This window comes from Antedon mediterranea, chromosome 10 (assembly GCF_964355755.1).
Source record: "Antedon mediterranea chromosome 10, ecAntMedi1.1, whole genome shotgun sequence".
NCBI classification, from domain to species: Eukaryota; Metazoa; Echinodermata; class Crinoidea; order Comatulida; family Antedonidae; genus Antedon; species Antedon mediterranea.
The window spans coordinates 10,571,257-10,594,475 of record NC_092679.1 but is presented as its reverse complement, the minus strand read 5'-3'; the positions used below and the strand labels follow the sequence as shown (position 1 = coordinate 10,594,475).

Genomic DNA, 23,219 nt, shown 5'->3' with positions numbered 1-23,219 from the left:
AAAATGGCAGAACTATCTATGGCCCTGCTTCTGCTACCAAGTAAATACCGTATTTAATACAGTATTTTTTAAATATTTTTTAGTACTGTCTTCTGCATTTTTGGCAATGGAAACGGCACTCATAAAAAATATATATACCTGTACTATATTTTGTATACCATTCTTTTCCCACAAAATTTGTGGATAAAATACAGAATTTATAGATTTATACCATATATTGGATACCTTTTTCTGCTGCCAATAAAAAAAACTGTATATTTTGATTTTCTGAAAGCATCACAACATTTGCAAATAATCTTTTGAAGAAACAAAGATTTCAAGAAAATTAAAAAGGAACAGCCAGCCAGGTCTAGAAAGATACAGTAACTTAGCAAAAATTAAAGGAGAGTATGGGGTGTGAACTTGTCGTAGTCAATAACAATGACTGTGAAGCAGAGGCTACAACATCGCAAAAGATAACAAATTCTAATTCAGGCAAGAAAGGTATAACTTGTCCCCATCTTTGGTAATCGAAAAGCAGGTTGGGTAAAAAAGATAAATTTTAACACGACCACCCAAGATAGTACTTCTAGCAGAAACAGGGTACTCAAAATATGGTATAAAATATACCATATTTTGAGGATATGCAGCAGAAACAGGCCCTTCATTGCATTAATTTTTTAGGTCCTACGTTTTTACACAATAAAAATCACATTTGGCATAACATCCATGATATTGCTGGCACACACCCATAACATTTCTGTCAATTCCATCACAGTTCTCATTGTATAGACTATAAATTGTCCCCCAGCTGACCCAAAAGTATTGGCTGAACTACTACTGTATGACACCACTAAAAGGAAAGTAATGTAATTGCCTGCCTAATTGTGGCCTCTACATTATTGCGATTCAAACATTGATCATCAACAAATATATTATGAATGGGTCTACCAGACATAGTTGAGTAAACATATAGGCAGGGACGGACGCAGAGGGTTGCCCCAGTTGCCCTGGCAACACCCTTAATTTCATGCTAAATGTTTTTTTCTGTCTCTAAATTAAAATTTATTATATAATTATAATAACCATTAACGTTATAGAAGTCCAGTATTGGAAGAGCCTATATATAAATACAGACTGCAGCGTAAAATTAACAAGCATTACAATACCGCGTACATTTTACCGCTGGCTTTCAAACGGTATTTTTTTGTGTGGATATATTTCTGAACATGCTCAGAATGAATTTCTAACTGTTTGGATTGTTTTTTTTGCGTCATGAGAAGGTACAAAAGGCCACTGCACACTCTGTCATATGGGTTGTCTTATTCTTTACTCCATGATTTGTTCATTCAATTTCTTATCAACTTTCTACGCCTTTCATGTCATTTTAAGCATGTAAAAATGTCCAGGCACGCTCACATTTTTACGTGCGCGGCGCGCATATAGTGCTAAAAACATCTTTTTTTGCATGAATTATATTTTTTCAGCCTTTTCTAGTAATTTTACCAACTTTTAAACAATTTCGACTTAAAATCACGTCTTACGAACACTTCAAATTGGACAATTCGATGAAAAATTTGATGAAAAATTTGTCACAATTATTCCTAACAGTCATAGTTTCTAAACTACATGATGAAGTTTTTTTTTATTACATATTCTGGAAGTAAATAAAATGTAGATATCGGATCATTCATCAATATGGCTCACCGGACATTTTGACGTCATCGTATGGCCACTCGAATATAAATAATAGGATTTTTGTCTCTTTCGTCATAGATCATCACATCCCCCATTGTTTTATATTTTCTATAGGTCAATCAATTATCTTTTGTATGATTTATCATTTTTAAAAGTGTAAATAACTTGGGTCACTTATTTTCATCATTCCATTAAATTTAAATATGTTATAGCTCCTCAGAATGAAAAGTGATACCCATAGTTAAAACGTTTTCTGGAAGCTGTTGAATTGTAGATACAAATTCATGTAAACATTTTGCGTATCGGATGTTGTGACACCATCATATGGCCAGTTGAATTATAAAAGTCGTATTTTTATATTTTGCTTCATAATTCATGACATTTAAAATATTGCGCATCCATATTATACGTATCCAAATTTCTTCAACACGTTAATATAATATGTTGTTGCTCAGATAATTCCCTTCCAAAATCTACGCGTTTTATTATGATGACGTCATCATGTTAAACATTGGAATAAAAGGCGGGTTTCGTTATTTCCACCTATTCTGCACTGTATGTAGTATGTATACAGTATAGTGTATATACTTAAACACAAAATAAAGGGCACACTAACATTTTATTTTCTTCAAATCTAGCGGATAACCCTTGTGATTGTCACGATCTTTTTTTTCATCTTCTTCTTTATTCTTCTTTCTTTCCAGGAATTTTGTTGCACGCATATCTCTCATTCTTGTCAACATAAGATTGTATAACTTTGTCAACAGATTGACGCATGATTTCATAAAATGTTATGGTTGATCATAAATTCTTAAGAAAAATTTATTTTTCAATGAAACTTTACGAAAGTCTATTTCGTAATATGTAGCAATTTTTGACATGTTAAAAATGGCATACTACGCAAAAATTTAACGCATATTTTAAATTTTTAAATGCGCAAAATTAATTTCTTATCAATTTTGCGTACATTTCAGGTAATTTTGAGCATTTCTAAATTGTTTGCGTTTTACGCACATGGGTGCGCACAATTTTTCAATTGATTTTGGTTTTTCATACCATCTTTAGTAGATTTCATTTATTTTGATGAACTTTAATTGCAAAATAACGATAACATTAATTTTTAATCAGTTATAGCTCCTCAAGTTGCCTGGTTACCCCAATTTTTTTAAATGTTGATGAGTTGTAAATATCAATTCATGTACAATTTTTACCTACAGGATGTTCTGACGTCACCATATGGCCACTGGAATTTAAAAAATAGAATTTTTTTCTTTTTTGTACTACTTAATCTAATTTAATATAGTGCATCGCGCTAATGCGCTCCCCATTTTTCTCAATTGGGCAATCGAAAATCAGTCAAAAAGCTTAGGGCTTGTGGAACTGATTGTGTCCTGTTGTTACATTGCCTTGCTTTTATCTTGATAAAACTTGTGAGTGGTTTACATCTTCAGTCTGGTTTCATCGGCCAATTTCCAGATGGCTTTATAATCCACTTATTGCTATAGTAATTTGTAATTTTAAAACATCTAGTCACAATGTCACCATGGTGACACTATTGTTCTTGGTCCTATGGATTTTGTAACTATTGATGTTTCTATGAGTCAGTAAAACATTACATCTCATTAATAGTTTTTTATAAATAATTTATCAGAAGTAAAACAATTTGCAAAAAACTATGTAAATTTGTATTATTATATATTGTACTACCTACATCTTGTACTACCTACATCTTGTCTTCTTTTCTTGCCTTACTATTATGTATATTGAGTGTCAAACAGTATTTTTATTGGCGGAAGAAAAAGATACACAAATAGAAATTCGGTATAAATACTGTATTTTATTGTTATTTATCCACAAATTTCATTTGAGGGAGGTGCTTATTCGAGGGACACCTTTAATTTTTAGTTTTAATAATATGTAACATTTATAATAAAATAAAATCTTCTAAAGTCTAATAGATATGAAAAATGGTAAAAAAGAATAACAAATGCTTGGTAAATTGTAGATAACAGTTCGATTATTATTCTAAGGGTCTGTTTCTGCTGAAAAAATAAAGTACCACAAACCACAGAATTGACCGTGTTGCAACTGAAAATGTTCAGGGTATCTGGTAATCGCTTTTTAAAAATCATGTCATCCATACCCACAGCGCAGTTCAAGTTATGGAAGTCTTACGTAAAGCTATATTATTTGTAAAATAAACATCTAGGCCTACTACCGTACCAATACTTAATTATAGGTCCATGGTTTCTCTAGAGTCTCTAGGTATAATTCTCGCCCACAAAATAATAACAATCAAATGTTTAACATTCCATATGGTATTGTCAGCAAAAACAGGCCCTAGTAAAACTAAATCAGTAATACGTTTCTCATGATTATACATTACATCATTACATTAAATAAGTTAAATATATAGTGCATTGTAAGAATTTTTTAACCTGTTTAAAATAATGTCAAACTAATAGTAATACCATGTCTTCAAACATTTATATTGTATGCATCTCATGCAAAGATATCCTTATACTTAAAATGTTAAGAATATTGTTATCCTATTTAGCCTCATATACATGAATATACTTATGGATTTTTAAATTAGTAAACCATTATAATATTTATTAGCAAACATACATTGAATGTTGATGATTAAGCATAATTTAACTTTTGTTGTTGTATTGTAGTGTAGATAGAAGAATGTTTTGTTCTGTTTTGTGTCTGTGTGTATCCTCACAATTGAAAACTGGCTGCTGTTGTGAAAATATAATACCATCAGTATAAAGATGATGTATGCATACATTAAGGATGTGGTGTCCTGCTGATTGCTAGTCTAAATAAGGCCAGCAGTCTTTTGGAATGCATACTGGGTCAGCAGTTGGGTCAAATGATACTACTTATTGACTGATACATTCTGGTTGGACGGCTCCCTAGGCACAGTAGATTTTCATCAACACGTGCTGCTCTCATTTTATGACTGATAAATACTACTGGTTTAAGCCCTGGTGCTGGCATATCATTGTGTTTTCAGTGAAGCTACTAGTTAACAAATTTTATCCTTTGTCTGTAGGCAGACGGATCTACCATTTTACGAACAGGATTTTTTTTGTGTATTTCTAATATTTGCATTCAATTATTTTGTATCAAATTCATATTTTGATTTAAACCAGAAGCCACACAATTTAAAAAAGTATGTATCAAAAATGTTGATTTTACTAAGTAAAACATACTGAATTACAATTAGGCAAAAAATATTTTTAGTATATCTGCTAGTATATTATTCAGTTAAACTATTGTTAAAATAAAAAAATAAGAACTTTTAGAAAGAATTGTTATTTATTTTTTAAGTAAAAGGTTTTAATATTTTATACTGTACTTGATATTGTTTCATTTATGGATTAATAGTACAACATTGATACTATATCAAATAACTTGTGTTTTCAACAGATGATTTGTTACTACTGTATTTAATTACAGTACATACAACTCATCGTAATATAATCCTTATTGTATGTCCATTACTACCACATTGCTTTCAACTAGGAATGTAATGTTTTTTACCAGTATGCAAACATTATGTACACTATTTGAATTTAAATAGTTTGATGATTGTTTATTATAAATTACTCATATCATATTAATCCCGTATTTAAAAATTAAAAATGTTTTAAAATATTACTGATATCATTATTTCTTAGAGTATACTTCTCTTTTTCTTATATTTGTTATAATTTTAATCACATTTTTCTAGAGAAACATCACCTTATCTAAAAATTTTCACTCATTATTCATTAATTGACACTTTTTCCCAATTATTTTTATTATTTCCCACAAATTACTACTACAGTACTACTAAATTCTTACTTTTTTTCATTATTTAATTCTTTATTTTTCAGTTGACATGAAATGAAGGATTCATTTCAAGATCAAATAAAAAATATTTTTGTTGTAAAAGAAAGTGCTTGCTGTAAAACTATGTAACCACTGATCATGATAATAACCAAACTGGGAAGGTGTTGGTGTGGACAATTTATAAGCAATGACAGTGAATAATAATTAATGTTTATGGATAAAATGTTTTCATGAGAGGAAAGATGCACTGTTGTATTTAACGACCCAAGTTACTGGAAGTAATAAACTGAATATCTTCTTTTTTAAGACAAAATGTATAAATAATCATGTTAGAAAAACAGTATCGCTTTTTGATGATGAACAACTCTAAAATGTATATAGGAAATGTTTTTTTTTTTATTTTGTATCTATTATGTTGTGTTTATTGTTTTATGTTTTTTATGTAAAAGGGTCCTGCGAAAACAGAAGTGTAAACTTCTCTATGCAGGATCCTTGCCATCATTTATGCTATGAAACTGTATTTATAAACGATGAGTAAATAAATGTGAATTGAACTGTGTTAAATAGACGAATCCATCTTTTAACATAAATATTGTATTCCTTCTACAAATTTAATACATTAATTATTTAATTCACACAAAAAACCCTGCATGGATCAAATTTTATGCAGGGCACATGATATGTAATCAGTGTCAAGGATAGGTGTGTCATAATTAATGTAAAATATTCAAAAGATAACTACATGTGTATTTATAAGGAATTGGTAGTTATCACGATATTAGACACCGTTATTGTCATCGGCCACCCGCCGGAAGAAGTCACCGCTGTTGTTGTTTTGATTTCGTTGACCGCCAGCTTCAACAAGTTGTTTTTGCTTTAATAGTTAAATTATGAAATGCTGGGAGTGCCACTTTGGGCGTCCTTTTAATGCAGTGACCACTATTTCTTTCGGTGACCTAAACATTTTGCGGACTTTGGTACTTAGCGGCGACTTTTTTATGCTTCAGCTAGCTACTTTTTCATTCGGCGACTTTTTTTCAAAAAACTTCTTTTTCATTTCAGCTGCAATTTAATGCGCCGACTTTGTTTCGGTTGAATAACTTTTTTGGCTACTTTTTTATTTGGCGACTTAAAGGATTCGGAGCATTATCGTATGCCGACTATATTGCGCAACGATAACAGCTTAACCTTTGAAGGTCCTTGGACATTTTGTAAAAAAAGCAAACAAAAAAACATTCAAATTGATGTCATAGGTCAAAAATAAATTGTTTGAGTTTTTTTGTGTTTTTATAACCAGCATGTTCAAATATTCATAAAACACCATGTTTACACTTTCCTCATGATTTGCACACGAAAATACATAGGGAACTAAACTATTATGCACAAGTCGCCGGATGGTGTAGCTGACGCTCAATGTCGCTGTTGAATGCCATTTCTCCGCCAAAAAGGGCAATCCCGGCGTTCCATATTAAATAAACATTTCTTAACGACCACTGCCTCTCGTAAGTGACAACCTCTTTAAACATAGTGTGGAGTACTACTAGAACCATTATTATTTATTTTATATGTTAATGATATTTGTAAAACATTTTTGTCCTTTATATTATATGCCGATGGTAGAAATATATTTTACAGTAATGATGACATCTTTGAATTATATCGTACTGTCAACAATCAATTATTTTATATTTGTGAATGGTTTAAATCTAAAAGATTATTATTAAATTCAAAGAAATGTAATTTTATTATATTTAGTATTAAGAGAAAGGCTGATGATGTAGAAAATGATGACATTCAAAGAGTAGAAAAAAACAAATGTTCTCAGTGTTTTCATTAATGAGCAGTTAACTTGAAAATAAATTGGTGACTAAAATATCTAAAAGTAGGCATATATAGGTGTAATCAACAGAATACCCTGATGCAAAGCTACTCCACAGTTTTAGAGGTCAAAGGTCAATGACCTTTAATCAAAAATGCAATTTCTTCTAAATTAACACAAAAATATACGAGATCTTATGTTAATGTTTTCCCAAACATATAGACACAATGAACAAGAAAATTGAAGTTAAACAAACAAATATTTTGTGAATTTATGAGGATATTTTGTCTGTTAATTGTTATTTGTTAGGGTAAGGGGTTACATTTTTCCTAATAACTTTGTATTTAGTGATCACATTTGCATTTTTTTGGTACTAATATGTACTGTGTAGGTTGCTTAATTGTTATATTCATTTGAAAAAATAAAACGTAACATCATTGTAGGGTCATTGAACAAAATGCAATTTCATCCAAATTTACCATTAATAAAGTTTCCATATTTAACACAAAAATACAACAAATCTAATACAAACTTCTTTTTTTTTAAACCTATAAAAGCAATGGACAAGAAATTGAAGTTAAAGATTAAAAACAAATAAACATGTGTAATAATATTAAGAATTGTGACTGCATTAGTAATTTGTAATCATTCAAATTATGGGGTAAGGGGTAACATTTTTGCTAATAACTTTGAATTTAGCGAACAGATTTTGCATTTCTTGGTACCAATAAGTAGTATATAAACTGTTTCTTATGGTTGTGAAACATGGACAACAACAAAATTTTTGGAACAAAAACTAACCACTGCACAAAGAGCTATGGAAAGGCAGATGCTTGGAGTGACAATTAGGGATAAAATCAAAAACACAGTAATAAGGAAATTGACTAAAGTCAAAGATATAATGAACAAAATAAAAGAAGCAAAATGGCGTTGGGCAGGACACCTGGCAAGAAGGGATGACAACAGGTGGACAAAACGTATGACAGAATGGCAACCAAGAACCGGCACAAGAAAAAGGGGAAGGCAGAAACGGCGATGGAGGGACGACATTACAAAGTATGCAGGCATCATGTGGGCAAGGACAGCACAGAACAGACGGGATTGGCAAAAGCATGAGGAGGGCTACATCCGACAGAGGATGATACAGCTAAACTGAACTGAACTGAAACTGTTTCATTGCTTATAATAAAAGTTAAATGTTTTTACCAATAGATTTATGTGGTTTTTATTTTATTAAACCTATAGAAAAAAATTCACCATTTAGTATTGTTATGGGGTACAATTATTAACATAAAGCATGACTTTTTGGAGGGTATACATTATTTGATTTATTATTAATTAAAATAAATGAATATTAAATATGAGGATAATAAAAATACCTTTGATGTTTCATTGTTATTACATATTGATAATAATAAACATATCCAGCTTCTGTGTTGTAAGTTGTTTTTTATAATTTACATAATCAAAACATTCAATTGTCTATAGTAATCATAGAAATGAAAATTGCTTAGATTAACAATTATATCTTTTATTTGTAAATGATAAGATATTATAAGGTTATAAATGTTCATCTGGTTTGCAAATGCAAATGAGATTGAGGTTTTCTTTTTTTTTAAAAACAAAACTGTTATGGTAATTGTAATATTACAGGACAATTACATTTTCATTTATCTTGATTAAAAGAAAACAGTTAGTTTATTCAAACTCATTAATATGTCAATTTGTTTAGATTTTCATATTAGCTGCAGTTCAGCAATTCACACTTTCTAGGAAATTTACACTACATCCTCAGAGACCAGTGGAGCTTCCACATATGTTTGAAAGAACTAGGTATCTCTATGTTTTCATATCGCAGTTTGAAGTATGTGCCATGTATCTTAGCATGGTCGAAGGTGGTTGTAAGTTTTCCCCATTTTGATAAAGGTTACCATTAATATCTATTAAGATGTTTAACCAAGAACACTGGTGGAGTACGTTACGGTCTTCAGTCTGTTTCTGTATTTTCTGGACTCCTGGAAAGGACCCAAAAGATTGTGTCAAGAAAGACATTGACATGGACATTAACAATTATATTGGAGGAAAACTCTGACACAACCACCTAAAGTTAGGTGAGAAGATCCAGTCAATGCAATTTACACATGAAGGAAAATCATATCTGATACATCTTCAGAAGAGACTGCCTTGCAAACTATACATTTTCCTCATTTATCACAGACGCCACTGAGCCAAATAGTATTTCTATCCATTGTTGGATGCCCTTCACATCTCTAAAGAATACGGACTGAAGACTATAACGTGCTGTACCAGTGTACTTGGTTCTAGTATTTTTGTCAGCTTTTTCATAACATTTTAAAAGATCGGGAAACTTGCAAAGTATCACATTCCAAAATGTCAAAGAACATTGCACAAGAGTATACTTCAATTTGCGATAACAAAATCATGTCTTTTTAAGATTTCCATATATATCCAGTTGTTTTTAAATGATGTAGGCTTTACTGGAATTTGACGATGTAATATAATAGAAATAATTCCTAGAAAGTGTGAATTGCTAAACTGCAGCTGATATGCAGATCTGAAACATTTACATATTGTTATTGATTCATTTTTGTAAACCAAGATAAAAGAAAATGTCAGATGAACATTTATAGAAAGAATATCTTTTAAATACAAATGAAATACAAATTTAATTGGTAGGCCCTAGTGTCATTTTTAAAATTACTATATAAGTCGATTAATTGTTTTAAAGTACAATATGTAAACTAATAACAATTTATATAGCCTAAAAACAGTAGCCGGATATGTTTTAAAAAAATAACCAAATACCCTATCAAAAGTAGTGGAGCTGTAGCTTGGTGGTTAACGTGCTTGCCTTCCAATCCCAAGGTCCGGGGTTCAATCCTGACCTAGTGCCAGGGTTGTAACTCACGACTCTTTCAACTGCAATCCTTAAGCCTTAAGTGAGACTAAAATAGTTTATCCATCCTGCAATTTCAAGATGAAATAAATGTTTTTATAAAGCTCCATATCCTCATATTAAAACAAAATCATTAATTTCTTTTTTTTCAAATAAATAAATAATGTTTACCCTCCAACAAGTCATGTATAATGTTATTTTGTACCCCAAAACAACACTAAATACTAAAATTTTCTTTAACAATTTGTCTACAGGCTTTAAATAAAACTACACAACCAGTATTGGTAATATTATTTGAGATCAAAATGTTGCATCATTTGTTATTAACAATTTTTAATTAAACAGTTTATACAGTATCCTACTTATTGTTACCAAGAAATACAAAATATGTTCAATAAATTCAATGTTATTAGCAAAAATGTTACCCCTTACCCCATAATTTTTAAGGATTAAGGATTACAAATTACTAATACGGTCAAAATTCTTCATATTGTTAGGGCCTATACATGTTTATTTGTTTTTATTCTTTAACTTCAATCTGTATTTGTACATTGTCTTTATAGGTTTGAAAAAAAAACACCAGTTTGTATTAGATGTGTTGTCTTTTTGTGTTTAATTGAAACTTTATTAATGTTAAATTTGGACGAAATTGTATTTTTTGTTAATGTTCAATGACCCTTTGACCTACAATGATGTCAATATATGTTACGTTTTGTTTTTTTAACATGAATATAACAATTAGGCAACTTACACAGTACATATTAATACAAAAAATGCAAATTTGATCACTAAATACAAAGTTATTAGAAAAAATGTTACCCCTTACCCTATAACTTTTAATAACAAATTATTATTAGCCGACAAAATGTCTTCATGAATTCACAGAATATTTGTTTGTTGAATTTCAATTTTTTTGTTCATTGTGTCTATATGCTTAGGAAAACATTAACATAAGATCTCTTATAAGTTTGTGTTTAAAATTGGAATGTATAAGTTAATTTAGAAGAAATTGCATTTTTTATTAAAGGTCATTGACCTTTTGAACTCTAAAGACGTCAATAGATGCTGCTTTCATTTTAAAAAAGTATATTACAATAAAGAAATCCATACACTACATAATGATAACATGAAAATGCAAATCTGTTCACTAAATCTTAAGTTATTTGCAAAAATGTTACCTCCTACCCCATTATTGTCAACGATTATTAATGACGAACACATTTCTTTATAATGCACAGCATATTCAATTTTTGGAAAAAATGTTAAATTCAATTTTCTTATTTATTGTGTCTATAGGTTTAAGAAAACTTTAGTTGGCATAAGATATCTTGTATTTTTGTGTTTAAAATTGAAATTTATAAGCTAATTTAGAAGAAATTGCATTTTTTATTAAAGGTCAGTGACCTTTTGACCTCTAAAGTTGTCAATAAATGTTGGATTCATTTTTAAAAAGTATATTACAATTAGGCAATCTATACACTACATACTGATAGCAGAAAAATGCAAATCTGTTAATTAAATTGTAAGTTATTCACAAAAATGTTACCCCCTACCCCATAATTGCAAACGATTACAAATTACTGAAAACGAACACATTTCTTCATAATACATAGCATATTCATTTTTTTGTTAATCTTTAATTTCAATTTTCTTGTTTATTGGGTCTATATGTTCATGAAAACATCAGTTTGCATAATATCTATTCTATTTTTTTTTTTTTTTAACTGAAAGTTATAAGTTAATATTAAAAAAAAAAAAATTTTTTTTCATTTTTTATTAAAGTTCAATGACCTTCTGACCTCTAATGGCGTCAATATTTGTTGGATATTAGTTATATTACACTAAATACCTGATATCAAAAAAATGCAAATCTTTTCACTTACCCTAACATTTTTTGTTGCATATTTTCCGTAGGCGGTGTTATAATCTTTAAAAATGATTATTATGCTGTACAATTGGCATTGCTATCATGGATTTCTGAAAAGTAGACATGCTAAGCTTTCCAAAAATATATGATAGCATTTGCCACCAATTTGAGACCGAAAAAATGTCTGGCCCATGGACTAGGCCTAGTTGTAGTTATTAACAACTACAATCCTGTTGGTGCAGTTAAATAAAAACTACCAAGCCGCACACCCTGGGGGTAGCCGATGATGTTTCATCCCGCTGCTTACTTGGGCTCGAATCTAACCCTAGCCATCAGCGCAAGCTCGGTGGTCTAGGGGTATGAACGCCATCTCTAGTGATCGGGAGGTCATGGGTTTGAGTCCCGCCCGAGAATTACTTGAGTATTCTCATGTACTTAGTATAAAGTACAAATTACGTCAGAGTAGGGCAAAACATCTGACCAATTACTTAATACCCTGACGCAAAGCTACTCTACAGTAGTTATTATTACAATACAATAGTATAAAGGAGAAAAAATACTATTTTAAAAATTCGAGTGGTCATATGGTGCTTCAGAACATCCGGTAGGTACACATTTCACATGAATTCATCATCTTCCCTAATAATTTAAAAAATGGGGGTCACCAGCCATCAACAAGGAGCTATAATCGATTAAAAATACGTATATTTATTTACAGATTTGCATTAAATTACCCATTTTTTAGCACACGATTATTAAAATTTAATGTGCACGTGCGTCGTTTTTTTGCAATTCAAGTTCATCAAAATGAATGAAATCTATTGAAGAAGGTATGAAAAACCAAATCAATTGCAGAAAGCTTTTTTCCACGCTTTGTAGAAAAATTGAGAACATTTTTAAATGCTCAGAATAACCTGTATGTACGCGAATTTGATTACAAACTAATTTTGCGCAATTTGAAATTTTAAACACGCGTGCGCGTGTAAATTATTGCGTAGCACAAGTTGCCCCATATTATTAGGTATACTTTCAACAAGTTTCATTAAAAAATGTCTTATAATTCAGAATTTATGATAAATCATAACATTTTATAAATCACCTTATTACGACATATTCTGATAAAGGTTTAAATTCTGCGCTTTTTCTACTCCCCCCCCCCCCCCCCCACATGCGAATTAGGCAGGAAAAAATATTTAGAATAAGGAATTGTATAATTATGTAATCTATCGCGTGTGTCTGTTTGTTGCTTGGCAAAATAGAATTATCTAAATATAAAATATGAGGAAGTCTGTGAGAATGAGAAAAAGTCGCCAAAACCGAGATTAGAACCCGGAAACTTCTGCTTGATATGCAGATGTCCTAACCATTAGACCACTGGGGCTTTCATGGTACTGTATTGCTTAAACTAGATAGGATAGCACTCTCGGCGTGGTACAGCCCCGTACAGCTCTCACTGCAGCGAAACAGCACTTGTCCCTCAATTGTACGCACGCGCACCAGAGATCAAATTGATACGCCCTTATCTTTCAGTACGGTATTTTATTCACGAAACGGGATTTCCAGAGAGATACTTTTTCATATATAAACATCACAGGCACAGAATAAATCTTTATCGTTTCATATATATATGATCAATCATAACTTGTTCATTAGTTGATTCTAGTAGCTACTGAAAAAATTAAGAATAACCAAACTGGCCGCATTTTTCGGATAAGACAATCAATTAATTGTCTAACCAAAAACGTCATTTATCTCATATACTCTAATGTTTGTGGCAAACAGTACGTCGGGGAAACAAAAAAATACTCTCCGTATGAGAATGACACAACACATATCAGATATCAAAACATTAAAGCTTGATCAACCTGTAGCCGATCATTTTAATTCAGCTGGTCACTCGATTGCAAATTTCAGAGTTATTGCAATAGACCACGATGTCAAATGGAGCGACAAAACTCGCAAAGACAAAGAAAACCACTGGGAATTACTACTTAAAACCACAAAACCTTTTGGACTTAACATTAGGAACATACTCCCAGATCGGTAAAATTATTCCATTGACTACCAAAATTTAAGTTTCAATATTAACCACCATTTAAGCTGTTTTTTAGTCTCATTCCAAAATTGTTTATATCTCTACCAAGCTACCTTCTTTGTTTTCTACTCTTATTCAGACTCCACCCTGGCTCCCTTTGTTATATTTCTTTTATTCCTGTCCACCCAGGCAGCACTTGCCAGCTTTATACTATGACGTTATCCAAATTCCTTCACTTGCACTGATGAAGGGCTAGTGTTGCCCGAAAGCTCTGCTAACTTTTCTGGCTGTTTACTTTATCGTTTTGATTTAGCTTTTCGCTTTTTATTTTTGTATCTCCATTGAGATCCAGCCACTGATACCCACAGCATTGTCATTTTTTTCAGTAATTTGCCTTTGGATTTATATATATATATATAAATATAAAGGCAAGTTACTGAAAAAATGAAAGTGGCTGGATCTCAATGGAGATACAAAAAAAAAAAGCGAAAAGCTAAATCAAAACTCTAAAGTAAAACAGCCAGAAAAGTATAATAATGGCGACTTTAAAATATAAAATATATATATATATATAAATATAAAGGCAAGTTACTGAAAAAATGAAAGTGGCTGGATCTCAATGGAGATACAAAAAAAAAGCGAAAAGCTAAATCAAAACTATAAAGTAAAACAGCCAGAAAAGTATAATAATGGCGACTTTTTCTCATTCTCACAGATTTCCTCATCTAATCGTAGGAGAATTTGACAGTTGATTTTTAAAATGTTACATTATATATATACAGATATTAACTTTTAGTCGTATAATGTGCAAATCGTAAATATCAATATAAACATAAAACCATCGAAAAAGAGAACAAGAATAAAGGTGTGTACAGCTCCCACAAAAAACTACGTCTTTGCATTTTATTGATACCGTAATAAAATCAAACTTTTCTGAAGATAAATGAGTTTTTTTAGAATAAAAATGATCACCTATTGTTATTATATGAAATTTTTATTATTCTTTCTGTACAGATTTTGTGTAACAAATATCTCAAAAAGTTAAATGTCAATGATCCCTAAATTTCACAAGATCTTTCAAACAATTTAACTTAATCATTTCAGCGTGATCACTTATCCGTGACGTCATTTATACGCCATTTTGTGAAATCACATTATTAATCATATCTACATAACTCATCATCGCATATCAATAAAATTCACTACACGTAAGAGTAAAAATATTAGCAAATAAAAACTTACGCGTTCCAAGGTCATGCACGTGAAATTGAAATGTGAAATGCTCAAAAATTAAGTTTTAATCAATTTAGAGCATGAATTAGGCCATTTGCGTGTTTAAAAAAATTACTGCGCACGTGATTCTTAGAAAGCGTAACAAATAAAATGTGTTGTACAAATCACATTGTACTCAAAATCCTTAGCACATTAACCGAATCCATTCAAACTTAAAATAACGCTATACGAGCACTTTACAAATTACAAAAATCACAAAAGTGCTGAAAATGGTAAAAAAATAAGTCATTTTCAAATGAAAATAATTCTTATTCTGGAAGCCAATGAGTTGTAGATATGAATTCATGTACACATTTTACGTACAAAATGTTGTGACTTTATCAAACTGGCCACTTGAATTAAAAAATTAGAATTTGTTATCTTTTTTTGTAGGTTATCGCATTCAACAGAGCGCATCTCGGTTATTTTATGTCCGATTTTTGCTCAAAAGACTAGTGATTGCTCAATTAATTGACTTTTTCAGGAGTTGCCACCATTTTCATGATGACGTCATATCGCGTAAAAACTTGAATAACGTAAGTCGTGTAATTTCACCATCGCCGTATATTTGAATATCTAAAGATATTCAAAAGGTTATTTTATTTTATTTTTATTTTATTCAATCGAAACCAACAGCAATAATTACCGCCACTAACAGGTTTGATACAAACAAAGCCAGGACTGTTTATAAAGCACCTTGATTGGTCCTAACATTGACCAAGGGCTTCTCTCGTCCAGTGCCCACCTTGACAAGAGGAAAGGCATAATCCAATACGTCTGAGGCCGATACTAGATGATGAGTGCGCACCGCGCTTCTACGTGCCAAATTTTCGACCAAATCATTTATTTACTCAATTAATTATCTTTCAAGATTGTCATCTTCAAGTTTATTTTGATAATGCCATCATACCATAAAATTAGAATTTGATGTGTGTCCCGTAATTTCGCCTATGCTACACTGTATATACATAGTATACAGTATATAGACCTACTGTATATATTTTATATGGCATATAATAGGCACAACTCACTAGCACTATAAGCATATAAATATAAATCAACATCTTGCGATCATATTTTAACATACGTGCATGTTTTTTAAAACATGTTTTTTAAAAATGAAATGTAAAATTATAAAAATGATCACCTATAATTCGTCAAAGTGACGAATTAAATTCTAGTTAGCAAGTTGTTTTAGTAAGTAATACCGGTACTGTATACAATAATACTGTAGGCCTACATCGAATGATGATTAGGTCTTCTGTTGCCGATAGCCTGACAGGTTGTGTAATGCTTTAAATTGGAGGCATGGGAAGTTATGTATTGTACGGTTCTCAGCCTTCTGCATGTGTAGGCCTATAATGATAGATTTTATTATCAATATTGCTCAAGGCTCTGGCGTCCATATAAAACATTTTGTTTCCATAGAATACAATGAATGAACTTCTTTAATAAATAATGACTTATCTTGTCTCTTGACCAGTACAATGTTGAGGTCATTAAAATAATGATTGAATTTGAAACATACCACGATAATATCTCACCTAAGTTACATTGGGTAAATTGATCATAAGTGATTACAAAATTGAAGTGAATTGTGTGCGATCAAAGAATCTTAAATAAATAGTTTGTTAACAATCTGTTTATTTCAAATGATAAAAACAACTCGATTTTAACTCGTCACAGTGACGATGAGTTAGGCTATCGCGCAACGCATCGTAAGATACACATGATATTTATTAGGCTTAGCCTACGGTAGGCTGCGCACCACAACGATTGTACAATTTATATATATATCGGTATATTTTATTCAAAATTCACATACAAATTACATACATGGCTGAATTGCATATGTATTACATTATAAAAACTATTTAAACTATAATCACTATCAACAATACATACATATATAAAAACAAATAAATTAGACTGCAGTTAACTCAAATAATAGTAAAACAAGCAAAAAAAAAATAAAAAAGTTACAGTTTGTTCAAAAGTTCAACCATAAAAGGGACAGGACTAGTTTGGAAACGTTTTGTTTTGTAACTGCAGTTTTCCACTTTACGATTATGCCTAAGTGTCATGCAGGATCTATACTGAGGGGCAGGGAACCAGGTGGAGAATTGACCAGAGGCGTGTGCTTTAGAGGCAAAAACCTTGCAAGAGTGCCATCTTCTTGTGTGGAGTGGTTGAAGATTTAAAATGGCAAGAGAATCCGAGTATGTTGTATACTCATTGCCCAACACAATCTTGCAGACACGCTTCTGAATCTGATTCACCTGTCCCTGCGTAAGACCTGCATGCCACAAAGGGGCTGCATACTCAAGCACCGGTCTCAGATAACCTTTATAAACAGAAATAAGTTCATTACTATTAAGACCTGCTTCTCTCAACTTGCGTATCATAAACATTTTCTTGTTAGCTTTAATACAAATGTTATCTACATGGCTTTGCCACTTTAAATTGTTTTGAATGATTACACCTAACAATTTAACTTCCTGAACTACAGCCAAAGAGTGATTAGATATATGCAAATCAGGACAGGGGGATAAATGTTTACTAAAATTGATATGCATTGCAAGGCATTTATTTGGATTTAGTTTAAGTTTATTAATAATGCTCCATTCAAACAGAGTGTCTAAACTAGTTTGAATCGAAACAAACAAACAGCATAGCATCGATCAAACCCGTTCAACAAGTGTCAGCAGTCAACGGTATTGGCATTGTAAACGGTTTATATGACGGTTAGTTTTATATTACAACACTCGCGTTTATTTAATTGTTTGAATATGATAACCTTTTATGTTGTTAACAATCCGTTTATTTCAAATGATAAAAACAACTCGATTTGAACTCGTCACAGTGACGAGTTAGGCTATCGTGCAACGCATCGTAAGATACACATGCTATTTATTAGGCTTAGCCTAGTTAGTCAACTAAAATTAGCACCCTGGGAATTACTTCCGAAAGAGAAACTTGTCAAAACAAGGCCATATAGGCCTAACATGGCTGCAGTCGCGTGCTCAAATTTTAGCTAGTGTTTACCGACCGACTATCCGACCAACCGACCGACATAATGTGCTGTTAGTGGAGTAAAAATACTACAGTAGATGCTGCAACTTGCTTTAAAGGAGAAGATGAAAAAGGAAATCTTATAGATTATCAGAAGAGGTGGCGAGAGGAGAACACCAAGGGCTGGAACGAGAAAGCCCTACATGGAGATTCTGGGAGATGACTTAGGAAAGAGACAGAACGTTTGATACTAGCTGCTCAAGAACCAGCTTTAAGAACGAATGCGATAAAATACAGTATAGATCATAAAACACCGTTATACAGATTATGTGGATACTCTTTGAAACTGTAAGACATTATTATCAGTGGATGCAAGATGCTCGCCCAGAGAGAGTATAGAAAGCGTCATGACAAGGTGGCATTGCGGGTACACTGGGAGATTTGCAGTCACAGAGAATAAAACCATTCGAATTACTTGGGACATGACAGTTTACACGAATAAGGAATTAAAACATAATCGACCTGATATTACTATTGTAAAAAAATGTAGGTTCCAATCGTAATTGGCGCTCTTGGAACAATTTAAACAAGAAATATTTCTTATTGAAAAATATTTTTTATTTCAAATGTTTTTGAATGTGTCATTTTATTGTCACATAATAGTTATTTTACCTGGAAAAAATGTAATTTAAAGCAACAAATACTTAAATTGTCTGTCAGACAATGGTTTCTGGGTTTCTTTTCTCTTTTTATATGTGAATAAATATTATTTTTTTGTTACAGAAGTGAATACTCAATTTCTATCACTTTAGTTAATTTTATTGCTAAGGTCAAGTCTGGGGGTCACTTCATCACCCTAGATATTTCAAATGTGAAGTATCCTATTACAAACACAAACTTTAATGGACTGTTTCGATAATAATTCAATGAATATCTGACCGTGAATATACCAGAAATGCTTTGGGATTTGTAATTTTAGCATGACATGTCCTAATAGACTCTTTTCCCAGACGTTTTTTGGGTCTACTGTAGCAGATGGAATCAATAAATTATAGTGGAGTTTCCATTTTCGCAAAACTGTCGTCCTTAGAACTATAACTGCTGCTTGCTTTAGCTTCTGATTGAGTAGTCCTAATGGGACGTAGCGGGCTAGAGCAGCAGCGTGAAAATGCAAAAACAAAAAGGCATGAAAAGTTAAGAGCTTAGATGTCGGCCATCCTGGAAACAGCTCACATATATTGTTTTCATGTTTTATAAATAATATACCACTAAACACAGTAAAACATTTGCGATTTAATAGTTTGTTGAAACTGTCACTGTCATAGTCGATTGAAATAGTAAAGTACAGTAACGATACACCTCTCCGGTCGGTCAGTTGGTTGGTTGGTGGGTCGGTCGGTTGGTCTGATTTGATTTGAATTTATTAGGAAAATCATCATAAAAAATACATATACAAAGTGATAACATAAATTACGGACATTACAAATAATACATTTATAAAAGATTTTCCAGGATAGCCTAAAAAGTCGGTCGGTAAACACTAACTAAAATTTGCGAACGCGACTGCAGCCATGGCCTTGTTTGTAATAATTAATTAATAAAATTAACGTTGAGAAGCAAAAATTTAAGTGTCCGTAATAAAAGTGTATTTGGATATGTGTTTGTACCCACACTCACAGTAATACATTTGCGCTTCAAAAATGGCGACTAAAATGTTTTATGTATTTATTGTGAAAGGTTTTAAGTTTATCCCCCAATAAATGTACCTAATCAAATAGGCCTAGTATTTTTAGAGAAATCTGAAAGAAAGTGCATTTCTATAATTAATTTTCCCAATCCCCATTTATCGTTTATCGTGTTGCCACTCTTGGTTGATAAATAATCTTATTAAATAGTATCAATAATAATATAAATATATTTTATATAAAGGGTTTTTATCCTTTTTATCACGCGCCGGCGCTCTCGCATGCATGAACACGCGCGGGACTATCTTCTCTGTACCACCTCTTTGCATGCAATATATTATTAGGCTGCTTATAAATATTGAGTCAGACTAAGTATAATTAGTCTAGGCTAGGCCATGGCTATAGTTATACTCCATACAATGAAAAAGGATTTAATTGTTACTTTTTATGTGATTCTCCATCAAATTCATAAATAGTACTTGAGGTGATTGTAATAAAAGGTGTGGTATTCACGAAATTAATTAACAAATCGAAATATAATACAGTAATAGGCCTAGGCCTAGCTAGGCTAGGCCTATTACTTAATAGGCGTAGGCCTAGTTAATACAAGACAGGGTGGCGTGAAACAAAACGAGGCCTAGCCTAGGCCTATGCCTAGTTAGGCCTATAGGTAGGGTAGGCTAGTAGCGCCAACTGCTAGTAGTAGGCGTAGCCTAGCTAGTATTAGTAGCTAGCTAGTATTACAGTAGGCCTATAGGTGGTGACAGCTAGCCGAGGCGGTGTCTGATAATTTCGGCTGCCGGAACTGCCAATTTACTGATTCATAGCATGGACAAAATATGCCCCAAAATATTGGTGATGTATGACACGTTATGATTGAATATGTGCTAAAAATGTAAATAAAATATTTGAACTAATATTAAAGACCCCTTCCCTGCAATTTTGGACGTTTTTTGGAAAATAATACATATATATCACTTTAAAAACATTAAACCATGTCATTCCTTGTCTTAAATGTACGTTTTATGGTAAATTATGATAAAAAGTGAAAAACAATGCACTACCTAAGTAGCTCGCGGCGATCGACCTCTCGTGGACGGTCTTAGGCCTAGCCTAGCTAGGCTTAGTTTTGTAGGCCTAGCTGGTAAACATCGGTAACGTACGAACATCGTACGCTAGCTATATACCTAGCCTGACGTTGTATAGTTGCTGCATTAATTGTCTTTCTATTTTTGCCAGACTCCGTTGATACAAATTGGGGAAAACCCGGTATTTTCGCTGAAAAGCTAGGAGTCTTCCATTTGTTTTGGCCTCACGATCGATCGAAAAGTGGGCGAATTACAGGTGAAAAACAAAAATATCAATCCGCGCGCAATGCATTTTGGGATTTATAGCGGGCCGCTATAATTATTAGAATCAACTTATTTTTCCCATTTTTAACCGTTTAAAGACGAAAAAAGTTATTGCAATAGGACCATATAGTATTATTTTTACATTAAATATAGTTTGTGATCTTAAATTAGATCTAAAAAACGTAGGGAAGGGGGCTTTAAGCCAAATCAGCAGGCTCTTTGAAATCTCTTAAAGATCCATTCCCTACAATTTGTGGCGTTTTGTAAAAATAATGCATTACTTAAAAAACATTAAACCAGGTCATTCCTTGTACGTTTTATAGTAAATTATGATAAAAAGAGAGAAACAATGCACTACCTAAGGAGCTCGCGGTCAATGTCCCCTTGCTAGCTAGGCTTAGTTTTGTAAGCCTAGCTGGTAAACATTGGTAACATACGAACATTGTACGCGAGCTATTGGCCTAGCCTGACGTTGTATAGTTGCTGCATTAATTATCTTTCTGTTTTTGACAGACTCCGTTGATACAAATTGGGGGAAACCCTGTATTTTTGCTGAAAAGTTAGGAGTCTTCTATTTGTTTTGGCCTCACGATCGATCGAAAAGTGGGTGAAATACAAAAGAAAAACAAAAATATCAATCCGCGCGCAAATGCATGTTGGGATTTATAGCGGGCCGCTAAAAATTATTATAATCGCTCAATTTTTCACATTTTTAACCATTTGATGACGAAAAAAGTTACCTCAATAGATATAGTATTTATTTATTTATTTATTTTTACATTAATGTAGTTTGTGACCTTACATTAGATCTAAAAAAATGTAGGAAATGAGTCTTTAAACTTGTACTTGTTTTGATCTTTGTGCTAAAGTATGCCGTTGCTAGAGATATGGTACATAAATAGGCCTATGTAGAGTATTACAAATTACAATTGAACCTCCCATAAGCGGCCATCCTCGAAACCGAGAAAAGTGGTCGCTTATTACAGGGTTTTCTGCCGATAGAGGGCCAAAATCACGTATTATGGCTATCCTACAGTATGCACAATATTTTTCGTAGTTCTAAATTCTCCAGCTAATTGTAATTTATTGTTTGTAATCAGGTAGTTTTCAAACAAATTTTAAAAGCTTTTATGAATGAAAATGGTCAGTCAAAATATGTGTAGTTTTCTCATTTTCTAAATGTTTTTAAAACTGCGGCCTATCAATACCAATGAATTCATAACCATTCTCTTTTTGCAGAGTCTGAACCCTGTCGTTTATTTTTTTAAAAACTTGAAAACAAAACAACATCAGGCCTATTAAAAACGGCAGGTGTAAGCCTACTATTGTTTATCTATTTATTTACTTTAAATAATTAAATCAAGCGCCTAATTATTATTATTATTTACCAGATTTCTAGAGCGCCCTTTTTATGAATACTCATGCTCAAAGGCGCTTCACATCATAAAGACAAACATCATAAGCAATAATTATAAAGTAACCTTAAATTATACGAAATAAGATTTCTTAAACTACCGTAAGTTATAAATATTCTTACTGCACATTAATTAAAATCGCATAAAATAGAAAAATAAAATGTACGATATACAAAATAGGTCAGAATTTCTTAAACTACGATTGCAAAAATACAATTTATTTACATATTAATTATTATCTAATTTATTTTTTTTTTTTTTTATATTAATTTAATTTGATTAAAAATATTATTGCACAATAATTGACCAAACAAATTGTAGTAGA

At 31.8% G+C, this 23,219-nt stretch overlaps 1 protein-coding gene across 1 annotated transcript in view; it reads left to right on the top strand.

The window, feature by feature from the left end:
* Window positions 1-8,637, top strand: part of LOC140060354 (chromatin-remodeling ATPase INO80-like) — a 128,439-nt gene extending 119,802 nt beyond the window's left edge. Inside the window, exon 32 of the mRNA XM_072106525.1 lies at window positions 5,565-8,637. The gene's annotated coding sequence lies outside the window, so the exon portion shown is untranslated. The remainder of the gene's footprint in view (window positions 1-5,564) is intronic.
* The last annotated feature ends 14,582 nt before the right edge of the window (window positions 8,638-23,219 follow it).